Below are 12599 nucleotides of genomic sequence, written 5' to 3' on the forward strand. Positions count from 1 at the left end.
CACATGCACCCACACACACACACACACACACTCACACACTCACACTCACGCAATTCATAGGCAAAAACAAAAGACCAGAGGCTGGTTACCAAAATGTTGGCAGGGGTCATCTCTGAGTGGTGAGACCAGGGTTGATTCCTATTCATCCTTTTGTTCTTTTTTTTTTTTTTTTAGCATTTTCACAAACTTCTACTATAAACATGTATTTCTTTTTTTAAGAATTCTTACATTCAATAAATTGTAATTAGTTTAGTATCTTTTATGGGAAAACCTCACACGCTCCCCCTCATTCATTCCCCATTACAGAAGGGAGTAAACCAAAAGCAATTATCTGCATAATCTGTAAAAGAGACTCCCTGGGGACAGGGGTGTGAAGGTTACTTGTCCCAACTGGAGCCACCAAAAAGGGCTCTGGTGTCTGGTCGGCTGTCTGGGCCCAAGCCCCCGCTGACCTCACCTCCCTGCCCTGGGCAACTTCTGAGGGCCTTCACCAGCCAGTCCTGCCCTCCACTCAGAGAAGCAGCTGCCAGAAACGGCCCAGCCTCTGCCTGACAATGCTCCAGCTGGATTCGGGCCCCCGAGGCCTTCACACAGCCCTTCTCTGATCACCTGTTGTCTTTGCATTATCTCCACCAAGCCTGGCCCTGAGTCCCAGGCACAGATGCTTTTAGAGTGTAATCAGAAAAAGCCGGACTCACCCAGCGAAGCAAGTCTCCATCCATCAGAGGTGTCCCCAGGAAGCCTTCTGCTCAAGCAACCACACTTCCATGGGCTCTGGGCAGGACGACCTTCCAAGACAAGAGGGCTGAGTCACAAAACCAAATCCAACCGTGTGAGCGCATGGCTGCCGCGGTGGAAGGGTGGTTTGGGAGTGGTGAGGCCAGCACTGGGGACGTGGAGCTGGCGCAGGGCCAGCCCCCACCCTCAGGACGCGCAGGATCCAAAGTGAAATGAACAGCTACGGAACTGAACACGGGAGTTCCGCCAGGGGCAGGCCCGGGTGGAGGTGACAGGAGGTGCGAGCTGGGCAAGGGCAAGAAACTCAGGCTGCGACAGGCTGGAGGGGAGGAAGGAGAGGGTGGCCTTGGTTTTGGCCTGCTGGGATACTCATCAAAATAAGGAGCACAGCGGGCCTGTGGCTTGGCCTCTCGGATCAGTGCCCTCAGATTTCTGCCCACATTACTGCTATTGTCAGTGTTACCGGTGTCTATTGGACCCAGGGACACACAGAACTGGGCAGATTACAGTCTTTCTTCTAGGACACCAGTCATCACCAGTCCATGATTGCTCTTTATTTTATTCCCTTTATTCGACTTTTTCAGGATTTAATGCTCATTCATAAACCCACCAGAGCTCCAACCCAGAGCTAGGACACTAAGGGTCGTTTGCAGCCCCCACCACACTCATCAGAGCCTCGGTTTCCTTCCCTGCAAAGGGGGCTGCTAATGCACCCCCCACTGCACTTGGGGCTTCGGTGAAGTGGAAGACGCAGCAGCACCCCCTGACTCTGCCAGCCCGGGGGAGGGCGGCTCCCGGGGGGCCGTGCAGAGATGGCCGGGGGTCCACAAAGGGCCTCTCCCTTCCTCGCTTCCCCAACACCTGCCCAGTACTTTCTAGCTCACCAAACTCCTTTCCCCCGCGCCCACTGAACCCCAGAGAGTGCCGCCATGGGGTGAGCCTCACCCTCCAGCCCACCCTAGCTCTCACAGCCCCCACACCGGGCACCAGCGCAGTCCCTGAAAAGGGGTGTCAAGGAGAAAGAGCCTGCGAGGAGAAGCTGGGAGCTCCACAAAGTGAGGGACTCGGATCCAAGGGTCCTGGTGGCCCCCACGCTCCCTTTCCTCTGAGACTCTGAAAGGAATGCGTCTCCTTTGGTGACCTTCCCACCCTTCAAGTGCAGCTTCCCCAAGCCCGATGAGTGCCCACCAGCTGGATAAACAGCCGAGCGAAGGAATGTGGGCCCACGGCTCACTGGGGTACAAAATATTTGGATATGTGACCTGTAGAGCAGTGGGAGTTTTGAGGGGGAGATGGAGGAGGGACAGTGAAGAGAGGGGTTGGGGGGTGGTGTGTGGGGGCGGTGCATGGGGGCGGGCAGATGCCCAGACTTGCAGAAAAGCAGCAGGGGGACCTCAGGGGCAGAGGGAGCTGGACGAATGGCCTTTGAGAAGTCTGAACTCAGACCCGGGGTCCTCAGAGAACCCCACAGGACGGTGCGTAAGTAAATGAGGCCAGGAGCCCAGTGGGCCCCGGGGGGCAGTAGAGGCGAGGGGACAGCTGAGGAGAAGGAGACTGTGTCGGGGACACGTGTGCCCAGGCCCACCTTCATCCCCTCCGGGCAGCCGCTAGCGGCTGCTGCTGCTGCTCCCGGGGACGGCTGCTGGGGCTGCGGTCCAGCTGCCGCCAGAACAGCGGGACTTTCACTTTAGCACGTTGAAAAGACACTGCTGGTAGAAGAACCTCAATCTGAGGGGAAGGAAGACAAAGCCAGCCCCTAAATGACGAGCAAGGATCAAGGGCCTGGAAGGACAGAAAAGAGGAGGGTCAGAACCGCAGGGAAACCAGGAGACATGTCTCCTCTCTCCCCGACGGGCAGAATGGGAGGCAGAGATAGGTTTCCTCATCCTGTTCCGTGTCTGTGGATGGGGAGACTGAGGCCAAGCTGGGCGGTCACCGGCTCCAGCTGAGCCTCAGATGGAGGGAGGAAGAAACCATCACCCTCTGGGAGGTCCCTGGGGGAGACCGAGGATCCCCCACGAGCCTGGGCGGCCAGTGGAGGGAAGACGTGGGGACCGGAAGGCAAGCAGGCAGACTCCTGTGCTGGAGAGCTGGCGGCACCTCTGAGGCTCGGGAAGGGCAGGGACAGGAGAAGAAAACATGACCCAGATGGGGCCCTGCCCCACGGTGACCGGAGCTACACACACAGGCCACACGCTCACTGTTAGTGCATAGCTCGTGGCACTTCCAGATTTTTGCAGAGTAAATGAATTAAATTTACTTTCGTTTTTTTTACTTACGAGGCGGGTGAAACTTGGAGCATCCCGGTGACTTCTCCAAAGGTACAGACTGCTGTCCTTCCTGGCAGAGAAAAGAAAAAAGAGGTCAAAAGACAATCAGAGACAACAGAATCACCTGTCCTCGGGGTGAGTGTCCGCTCACTGAGGACAGCAGGGCCAGAGGGACAGCGGTCACCGGCTTGCACACTGAGCACTGGTCTCCAGGGCTTTCTGCCCCTATGCCTGCCCTCCCGCCTCAACCAGCCACCGCTTCTGGGGGCCTGGAGCCCAGCCTCAGCCTTCGCTCTGTGTCAGCAGCCCACTGAGAAGCGCTGGGAAAGCACAGGACACAGAGTCAGGGCTGCCCGCCCCAGGCCTCAGCACCCTTGTCTCCACAATGATGAACTGGTGTCACTCACCTCCAGACGAAACAGGGAGGCATATTGTGCACAATATAACATTATTCTTTTTCCTCAACGTCTGGACCCACCGGGCTCTGGTCCCCGGGGAAGGGGGAGCCTTTGATGGCTGTGGTCCCCTGAGCAGGGCTGCATGGTCCCTGGGCCTGCCCTAAGCATCTCTGTCCTCCAGGCCCCAGTCCCTCTCGCACTCACACACTTGTCTCATTGATCTCAGTATCAGCTCAAAACTCCCTTCTGGCTTTGGGAGGCTTTGAGGCCTCCGCTGAAAGCTGGACAGAAGAACTGAAGAGGGCGACCTAGCTTGCTCAAGTTTCATAAGAGAAGCAGAACCAAACCGCGGAATTCGGTCTCGCAAAGCCTCAGCCTACTCAGTGACAGCTGAAGGTTTGTTTTCCATCTTCCCTTCCCTTCATCGGGAGGAGGCCCCAGCGACCCCCACAAACCAGACTTGGCTCTGGCCAGGGGCCACAGGGTTTCAAATTTTGAAACAGACCTTTTGCAAACTGTTCCGTTTCAAGCCCTGGTCTGATTGCCCACATCCTGTCAAACTTCTGGGGGAGTGAGATTTATTTAAGAAAGGAACATGCCATTGAGGAAAAACATGCTCCATCCTGGGCAATTTCAAGGATTAAGGTTACACATCTCTTAATGAGTCGCAGGCGGAAGGCAACACGGAGTTGGCTGGAGTGGGTGGACCAGCCTCAGTAACGAGGAGGTGCCAGTCCTCAGCGCCAAGGACCCCAGTTCCCTGCCAGGGATGTAATCTGTCCCCCGGTATGGCCTGACAATCACTCTTTTGTGCATTCATCCAATTTTTCATTCAACCAGCATTCTGAGGAATCAGCCACTGCACACAGGGTTTATACCGGACAGTGAGGGGGTCTGAGGCACCCTAGATGGAGCACCCCCAGCCAGGAAGCTCCAGGTCTGGTTGGGAAGGCAGAAGCCTGAACAGGTCATGGCCAAGCAACAGGGCAGGTTTGTGAACAGAGGTCGAGCTCAAGGCCATGTCACAGTTCTGAGTGTGAGGTGACTCGTGCCACCTGGGGGGGCAGGACAAACTCCCCAGTGACTGAGCACCATGAGAAGATGGTCAGAGGGTGAGCTGGTGCAAATGCCCAGAGACACAGGCGCACGCAGACTCGGGGTGGGGGGTCTGCTGGGCGGCGCACGAGGCCACGGAGCAGGTGATGGGAGGTGTGGCTGGAGGCCAAGTCATGAAGGTCCTTGAACGAGAAGCCAAGGAGCTTGACTTCACCCTGGGACTTTGAGGACTCACGAGCAAGCTCCAGGGGGCCAGGGACACTTCCTCATGCATTCTAGAGGTGAGCAAATTGGAAGAGGGGCAAGAAGACCCGTTTGGAGGCTCATGGCAGCCCAGGAAGCATGGACCAACCTGGTAGTGATGGAGACGAGAAGGTAGGCTCCTGGGCTCCCTGGAGGGGTGCTGAAGGGCAGGCCTGGCAGCAGAGGCGGAGGGAGGGAGGGAGGCGTCGGGGATGGTGACCGAAGGCACGCACGCACAGGTGCTGGGCTCCTGCGGACCACAAGAGCGACGTTAGCGACAGACGGTCTCTCGGGAAGCCACCTTGACAAACCCAGGAGGAAGTGTGGTGGAGGAAGAGACAAGGTCGTGCATCCGCCCTCCCACCCACGACTGCCATCTGGCAGCACAGCGAGGAGAAATACTTTAAAGCAGACGGGGGACGTCAAACCCTGACCCTCCACAGAGCCTTCCTTAACAAGCATGATGCTCGAGTGAATGCAGTGGGCGGCTGGCTGGTCCCACCTGCCCAAGAAATGGCCAGGCGGCAGCTGCACTAGCTCCCACGTCCATTTGTCTCTGTTTTCTCCAAGGATGTCCAAAGAACCCACTGACCTGACTGACCCCAGGGAGCCAAAGCCATCGACCAGCCCCCACCAAGGCTATGGCCTTGTTCTTCGTTCAGTATCCCCCGCCCCTCAGCCGCCAAAACATGGGAGAGAAGCAGGGGGGGTTTCTTATGAGGGTCAAGAGCAGCCCCATTGGCAGGTTAGCAAGTTCCCGGGCACCTGTGTAGTTAAGCAATTTTGCCATGCGTCTTTGTTTGAAATCTGGCTCCCACCCCAGACTTGAAGCTCCACCGGGGCAGAGATGGGACGCATCTTATTTCTTGCTATTTATCACCCAGCCTCTGGCATCATAGAAGGGGCTTGATTTTTTTTTTTTTTAATAAATGAAAGAATGAATGATTAATTTACCCAGTCTCTCCCGATGCCTAGACCTTCTGGAGGGCTATCATGACACAAAAATAAAAGACCCCACACTCAAGAAGTTCGTACCCCTTTGGGAGAAATTGGTAGCTAGTAATTAATGATGTGGTATGGATTCTGTCAGTGGTCTGAACGAAGGATGGACACATAAGAAAGGTCAAATTTGGACAAAGGGATGTGGAAGACAAAGGAGAGGGCAGGGGATTACGGGAGGGTGACAGGCAGGCCACATCTGTACTAGGCTTGGCACAAAGCTTAGTAACCTGCGGCAAGCACCAGATGAAAGTCAACCGTTGGATGCTACAAGGTTAGGATACCTCATTTGCCCAGGGTTCTGGGGAAATGTGAGACCTTGGTTCCTCTGTCTACACACACTTGCCAATCAAATCTTGGATTCCAGCCAAAAGCCATCCATGCTGAGCCTGCTGCCTGTCCTCAGCATTTAGAGGCCCACTTGCTCCCAGCGCGGCCCAAACCCCTCTCAGGAGAGACTGGAGTTCGCCCAGATGCGAGAGAGTCAAGCCAGGAGGCTAACAAAGATCAGAGCCTCAGCCATCCACAGTTCAGAAGGGGGGAGTTCTACCTGATTCAGTACAAAGCAGAAAGACTGATGGTTTGAGCTGACACCAAGTCCTTGTGAAAGCGATGACTATCTTCCAAGCTAGATGACCAAGTACTGTCACCAATTTCAACAGAAAGATGCAAGACCCGGTGTGGGAGACAGAATCCAAGGTCAGGAGCCGGCCAGGACAGGAGAGGGAGGGGGGCGGTCATGTCAGGCGAACAGCAGACGCTGGTCAAATAATTGCTGAAGGGAGGGAGAGATGGCAGAGAGGAAGGACAGAGGGAGGGAGGCAAGGAGGGACGATGGGTCTTGGCAAATGCCCCGAATGGTGCAGAAGTGTTGCCAACTCACATTTCTGGCTGTCTGTCCCCGGAAGAAGGGCATGTTATGCTGCCTTAGAGGTGCGTGGGCTGGGCTGGCCTGTCCCATCCAAACTGGCATTCTTCCGGAACTCAGTTGAACTCTCCATTCTTCTGGAATGGGGGGATTTGGGTATCCATTTGGGAGCCTTTAAATAAATGAAGTTGAAACCATTCGTTTCAGCTCCACCAGGTCATGTCTGAGGCATCTACTCCCTTCCAGGCACCACACTACGTACGCGGCAGGCATTAGGTCATGGAAGGGCCTTATAATTATAAGGTCTCATCAGACAAGGTGCATCCTCGCACTGATTCAGCCAGGCAGGTACCAGTTACCCTCCTCTAAGAGGTGACGCTGAGGCTGGAGGCCCAGAGGTGTGTCCAGTCTAACCCAAAGTCCCACAGTTAGAATCGGGAGGAACTTGGTTTGCTTGGAAAGGCAATGCGTGGGCCCACTCACTGGAGGCATAAAAACAAGCCTGGGTTATTTTCGATCTCTTGTCTTGGCAGAGGCAAGGGTAGCTTTCGGGAAGACCCAGGGCTTCCATTCCACCATTCCAAGCCAACATTGCCCAAGGGTGGGCCAGTGTCCAGGGCAGTCAGAACTGCCAGTATTCTGTCTCACTGTCTGGCACTGGACACAGGAAGCTGGACTTAGGGGAGAACCCAGACTTGTATGGGAGGATGCCGCAGGCCATCTGACACAACTCCCTGCAGAACAGCCCCCGGACCATTCTGAGAAGGGCTATCCTGGCTCCACAAAAGCACATGTATTTTTAGCTATTGGTTCATTCATTCAGCAATAAATTACTGGGTGCCTCCTAGGCTCAGGCTGGGATACAGAGAAGAATTTGACCCAGTTCCTGGCTCTCAGGGCAGATCAGTTTAATGATGACATGTAAACAAGTGTCCAGGACAGAGTAGGGTGGGTGCTCTGTGAGGAGTTTATAACGGGCTGTGGCGCTGGGGTGTGGCTAACTCACTGTGGTGGTGTGGTTGGGGAAGGAAGCCAGTGTGACCTCACCCACTCATTACCTCCCACGTGGAGCGCTGACCTCACACATTTATTGACTCATTCACTTGTTCACTCATTCATTCACAAAGCGCTTAATTTACTCTTGGATGGCATGCCCATTCACCGACTCATCTACTCACTCAATAATTATTCTTTTATTCGACAACTCTAATGTATTCATTCCTCCAGCCATTTGCCTATTCACCCCCTCATTAATTTCTCTCATGCATTGACTTATTTATTTACTCATTAGTTAAATTATTCAACTTTGTCCTCTTTTCATTGACTTATTTATGCACTCACTCATTTTCTGACTGGTTGATCAATTAATTCATTTGGTCCCTCATTGACCCTCACCGATGGATTCACACGCTGACACCCTGGCTCATTCCTTCCCTCATTACTAGTTAACTCCCATGAAGCCATTCACTCATTAACTCATTCAGGAGTCTACTCATGAACTCCCTCATCCAGCTGCGCACTCATCTTGCACTCATCGGCGCGTTGACCGCCGAGTCTTTCAATCATTCACTCGGCAACTTACTCGCCACTCACCATCCACCCCTTGACATTTCCACTTACACATGGACTCATCCACTCATTCGTCCGCCATACATTCCTGCACTTACGTATTTAGTTACTCGACACATTATCAGTTTGTTCGCTCATTTGCACACTCCTTCACACTTTCTCATTTTTTTGCATTTCTTTATTTACTGAAAGACTGATTCCTTCACTAACTCACTGCTTCATTCTTTCAGTCTTTATTTCATTCATCCATTATTCAATGACTCATTTGACAAACGTGTGTCGCATGCGCTCCATGCGCTCCATGCGCTGGCCACAGTGGGCAGAGCAGTGCAGAGGAGGAGTATTACTCCTAACCTCCTGGACCTCATGGCCTAGGGAGGGGTCGTTGGCTCAGGCATCAGCTCTTTTATAAAGCATCTGGTGTTTAAGACTGAGCCGAGGGGCCTGCCTCTTGTGCTTCTGAAAGCACTTCTACTTGCCCTAGTCTATTGAATTATTACATTTATAAGTAGGTCTCTTCCTAATCCCAAAGAGCTTCTTGATGGCTGGGACAAGATGAGATTTAGATAGGAACGCCATGCCCAACACAGAGCCTGGCATGGCTTGGGATCAATACTTGTTGAGCTGAAATTAATACCTTGATACCAGTTATCAATTAAGCACTCTCTCGGAAACAAAATGCCAGAAAAGTTTTAAATATGGGCTATCGGGGCTTCCTGCCATCCCCTCCAAATAGATCAGGTCATTAGTATCTGTGCCTGCAACAGGGGAAAGAAAGAACCCAGGTAAGCAGCAAGCAAAAATACCCAAATTATCTCAGCACAACATGCAGAGTACTGATCCATACTCCATACTATTAAAACAAATATTTTTTTTATTTCATAAATGTCAGTGGTACAGAATTGTAATAATCATAATCATTGTTTCAAAACACATTTTCATCACTGGTCCATGATTTGATCTCTTCTGATTTAATTTCCCACAGATTGGTTTATTAAACTATAATACTTATAATAATAATTAACACCCATGAACCCACCAAAATAAGAGAACAAAAATGATGAATATTCTCACATCTATGTCTGTCTTCATTATACACAGAGGTTAACAGATTAAATCTTTTTTGGTTAAATGGATCTCAGGCAAAATTGGGTTGATCACAATTCTCATTTCATAAAATTTTATCACTGGAATTCTCTTGGTCATTTTAATCCTCTTTATATATTGATTTTTCCTTAGTTATTAATTTAGTCAGGTACTCATTTTCAAAAAGAAAGTTGACAGCAAAGAATCAACTTCCAAACAAGAGGAAAAACTTTAATTATTAAGCCTCTCTATATACTTCTTAAACAGAATGGTAAAAATAGGTAACCTGACTAAATTCTTGTTTCATTTTTTTTAATGGAAATCTATCTTTTCTCAGTTTTGCAAAATGAATTTACCACAATCCCTATCAAATTCTTACCATTGGTCCTTGCATAATCTTCTTTAATTTATTATTGCATTTAGCCATCTGTTCTTTTTAAATAATATAGTCATCATCCATAAACAAAAGGACCAAACCAAGAATAAAAACTTACCCTGATCTGTACTCTCCTCGACCATATAGTTAACAGTCAAGATCTTCATCATTAATGATTGAACCAACCAAGGTACAGCCATTCCAGGGTACAAAACAGATGTAAAAAAGAATGAAATACATTCATCACTGGTTCATATTTTGCACTCATTCATTTAGTTAAACATTTAGTTAATCCTATTTTTTTTTCTTCATGAATCAAGCATCTAGTAACTCACTTCAGCTAAGAGCAGACATTGACTATTAAATACCTCTCTCTAGCTACTGCTTATACAAAGTGGGAACAATTTTATGTACATGTTTTCTTAAAGGACCGAGGTATTTCAGAATTGAAGTAATTCCTCATTCTAGAACACATCCTCAAAACCGGTCCGTGTCTGGTCCTCTCTTTCTTTTCTTTTGAATGTTTGTTTGTTTGTTTGTTTGTTTATTCACTAATAACGTAAAATCAATATCCATGAACCCTGTCAATCCTCAAACTTTCCTGAGATCATTCCCCAAAAAGTCATGCACTAATTCTCCTTTTGCCATGGACCTCAGTGGTTCAAAAAATGATTGATCATAATTTTTATTCAGATGCATTCCATTTACATCATTGGTCCAGGTGTGGCCCTTCTGCATTTAATTTGAACACTTTTTAGATGTTGCAATTAACAACCATGAACCCACCATCCTACTCAACAGCTGGAATACTGACTCCCTAAATGAGTAACAGCTTAGAACTTATTTAAGAGAGAGAAGTGTAAATAATCAATGGGAAAAACATAAAATGGGACATTTAAGTTTGGAAATGAATAGAGAAAGTTAGGTGTCTTTTTCTTCTTGTACCTCGTGTGTGCTAAACTGCATTACTCATCAACTTGGTTCATAACACATGCTTATCATAGGTCAATGCACGGCATTTAAATTTTTAATTACATTTATTATTTTTATAACGATATAATGGAAGCCCATGAGCGAACCACCCGAACCAAGAACATCATTACTCACGTGGCATGATACGTTCCTTCCCCACAGAGATAAGGCCAAGATCTTCACGACTGGAGAACAATTTCAGTAACTACCATGCATCCATCCTGTGGGATGCAGAGATGCTGGCAAATGAAAAGGCCAGGATTTGGGTTTTAATTTAGTGAACATGAGGTAACCATGACAAAAGTTAATTATAAACAATGATTCATGCCAGATTCTTTTTTTATGTCGCATTCTTATCTCTGGCTCCATTACTAAAATGGAACCAGAGATAAGAATGAATTTTATTCATTTAAATAATATAATAAGCACCCTTAAATGAACTATCCAACATAGGAAGAACTGTGAGTCTTGCAGACAAGAGGCTATGAGTCCCTGACCCACAAAACTAAGAGGTTAGAACTTCTTTTTTTCAAAGGGTGTGTGTTGTACTGAATCAGATTCACCTTGAACCTCAATTTATGACACAATCTCATCATTGGTCCTTATGTGGCCTGCTTTGATTATACCCCATACTTTTTTATTTTTCAATTGTTCGACCTGCAAAAATCAGAAGTCACTATCAGACAGGCAAGCTGTCCGCATGGTGCTCTGAGTGAAAACAGATCTGCTTGCTGTGTGATGGACTAAAATCCCACTACCTAGGGTTACAAGTAGTGAGACGAACAGCCATCAAATACAGTCCATACCTCCTAATCACACATGAGCACCCTAAACAGACCACCCAGCCAGGGCAGAACTTGCCCGTTACTCACATTGAGCCACACAGGTCTCGATCGTCACAGAACGATTACGCTCACGTCCGTTCTGTGAAGTAAAAAGCAGAGAGCAAAAACATAAATAAATAAAAATTTTTAAATGGAGGGGGAAATGAATATGCATTCTTTTATAAGTTCAAAAATTGTAAATAAAATATGAGAGAGTTATCTTTTGGAGAAAAAGGGGAACTGTACAAAATTCTCTTCATGGATTCATGTTTTCCCCCTTGATTTGCTTGCTATTTAGTTAACTAATTAACTCATGTAATTATTTACTTCCGTTTCTCTTAATAAAACAAACAAATTAGAACTCACCGGTGGTCTAGAGTAAGAACACTGACTATGACTATTCTGTGTCTAAATGACCCCAAAGAGGTAACATCTCTGGTTTGTTTACTTATTAATGAACCTCACTGTTCTGGTATGATATTAAAAAACATGTGATTTTACCCTGACTGGTCATCCCTAATCCTCGGTGGGGAGTGCATTCTAATCCTCGGTCTTTTAAAATATTGTGTACAGATGTAGCCATTTATCCATTTTTTGTAATACAGTGGACACCCATGAGTGAACTACCCACCTAGGGAAGAGAACTGTGTGCACCACTGACGTAAGCCTGCAGGCTTCTTGCCCGGAGACTCCCCAGCCACCACCTTCAGCAATGAGGAGTCAGTCTGGGGAGTAGAAGGCAAGTGGTAAAAAGAATGAAACATCCTAGATTTCAGCTCTGCTTTAATACTCCAACAAGTGCAGGGGGAGCAGGTTTTGATTAATCTTAAACTTGGGACCATGCCACTTGCTACGACTCGCAAAAACACCCCTCTTTATCTAATTAATTCAATGATCAGTTTTACGTAGAACAATGGACACCTCTGAATCCTCCACCTGAATCAAGAACCAGAGCTGTCTTTGAGGCACATCCGTCTCAATGCTCCCCCCAGACATACACCCGCCTACATCTTTAAGCCTAACTTGTGCAGAATTAGAGTCATCTAAATGCTTGTTCCAAGGCAATTTCATACCAACAAACAATGCTTAACTCTACTTTATTTATTAATTAATTCATAAATTAATTGGGAACATTATTCATTTCTTTAAAAAAAAATGGAAAAATGTTTAAAGCCTCAGAAACCCAGAAGAGAAATGCTA

At 48.4% G+C, this 12599-nt stretch overlaps 1 long non-coding RNA gene and 2 other non-coding genes across 39 annotated transcripts in view; all 3 read right to left on the reverse strand.

The window, feature by feature from the left end:
* The window catches only part of LOC105079931 (uncharacterized), a 175443-nt gene that overhangs the window by 39324 nt on the left and 123520 nt on the right, over positions 1 to 12599 (reverse strand). For 33 of the 37 annotated variants that reach the window (XR_012507365.1, XR_012507362.1, XR_012507361.1 and 30 more), the window contains 9 exons: positions 12031 to 12124; positions 11448 to 11499; positions 10711 to 10814; positions 9722 to 9764; positions 6588 to 8899; positions 4815 to 4955; positions 3018 to 3078; positions 2324 to 2520; positions 699 to 788 (listed from right to left, as the gene is read on the reverse strand). This is a non-coding gene — a long non-coding RNA (uncharacterized LOC105079931). The remainder of the gene's footprint in view (positions 1 to 698; positions 789 to 2323; positions 2521 to 3017; positions 3079 to 4814; positions 4956 to 6587; positions 8900 to 9721; positions 9765 to 10710; positions 10815 to 11447; positions 11500 to 12030; positions 12125 to 12599) is intronic. The other 4 variants (XR_012507343.1, XR_012507379.1, XR_012507358.1 and 1 more) reach the window with 3 other exon arrangements.
* LOC123612464 (small nucleolar RNA SNORD113/SNORD114 family) lies at positions 10250 to 10323 on the reverse strand. The gene has a single exon (XR_006719733.1). It is a non-coding gene; the product is annotated as a small nucleolar RNA SNORD113/SNORD114 family (small nucleolar RNA).
* Positions 11222 to 11367, reverse strand: LOC123612473 (small nucleolar RNA SNORA79). The gene has a single exon (XR_006719742.1). It is a non-coding gene; the product is annotated as a small nucleolar RNA SNORA79 (small nucleolar RNA).

The sequence above is a fragment of the Camelus bactrianus genome, chromosome 6 (genome assembly GCF_048773025.1).
Source record: "Camelus bactrianus isolate YW-2024 breed Bactrian camel chromosome 6, ASM4877302v1, whole genome shotgun sequence".
NCBI classification, from domain to species: Eukaryota; Metazoa; Chordata; class Mammalia; order Artiodactyla; family Camelidae; genus Camelus; species Camelus bactrianus.